This window comes from Hevea brasiliensis, chromosome 6 (assembly GCF_030052815.1).
Source record: "Hevea brasiliensis isolate MT/VB/25A 57/8 chromosome 6, ASM3005281v1, whole genome shotgun sequence".
Lineage (NCBI taxonomy): Eukaryota > Viridiplantae > Streptophyta > Magnoliopsida > Malpighiales > Euphorbiaceae > Hevea > Hevea brasiliensis.
The window spans coordinates 83,987,567-83,988,953 of record NC_079498.1 but is presented as its reverse complement, the minus strand read 5'-3'; positions in this window follow the sequence as shown (position 1 = coordinate 83,988,953).

The window sequence follows — 1,387 nt, the reverse complement described above, 5'->3', positions numbered from 1 at the left end:
TATATATATATATATATATATATATATATATATATATATATATATCACTTATCAGATGAAATTTTTATTATGACTTAGTATCTTAAATCACAGATCAATTGATAGATGGAGTAGTGTAAAAAATAAATAATTTCAAAAAATGTATGAAAGAAAAAAAAAATAAATGTCTAAACATTGTTATCATTAGAGTGTACAGTTTTTGATTCGGTTTGAGATTTATTTAAGAACTAGAATCAAACCAAAATTTCGATACAATTTTGATTCAACTTTTCATTATTTTGGTTTTAGTTTGATATAGTTTTCGATTGTTCAATTTTGGTTCGGTTTGATAATCAATTCTTGAAGTAATTTTATATAATTATTTTCTTAAAAAGTCATACTTAATTTATCATTTAAGTTATATATCTTTCAACTACTCCTAAATTACATAATTTTTTATTATAAGGTATATATATAATTTAAGATTAAATATATTATATAATATAATAATGTAAGTATATCATAATATACATTTTAACAATTTATTGATTATTAATTATATAATATTTATCTATAAGATACAAATATAATTATAAAATAATATATATATATATATATATATAATTAAGAATTATAAGGTAATTTAATGTATTTATAACTAAAATTATTAAGAAATATAGAGAAATAAAATATAATATAAGATTGTATTTAATTTATAATTATATATACATATATAAATATATATAATTATATTGAAAGTATATAATATATATAAAAAAAATATAAAAATACATGTATAAACTCAGTTATCGATTCAGTTTCGATTCAATATTGTTTCAATTTGGTTTCAATACGATTCCGCTCCGATTATTATTAGTGAAGAATCAAAATCGAATCAAAATATCAAAATAACTTTGCTTTGATATGATTCATGTCAGTGAATAATGTGTTTTTGGATCTATTGATAGGTAGAGTAGCATGAAAAACTAAACAATTTGAAAAAAATTATAAAAAAAATTACAAAGGAAAAAAAAAATCTCAAAACACTGTTAATTGATAGATGGAATAGTATAAAAAATACACAATTTTTAAAAATGTATAAAAGAAAAAAATTCCAAAAACTTTTACCATAAGCATTGTATCTTTGAATCTAAGGATAGGTAGAGTAGTGTGAAAAATTAAATAATTTAAAAAAAAATTATAAAAGAAAAAAAATCCGAAAACACTGTACCGTGATCGGAGTTTTGAGATTAAATTTTAGTATATACATGTAATGATCATACATTAAGTACATGTGAAATTAACATGTAATATGATGATTATGAAAGGATATAATAGTGAATGATTTAAAATGAATAATGAATTGAAATATGCATACTGACAAGATTGTTATGCAATTGAAAGGCAA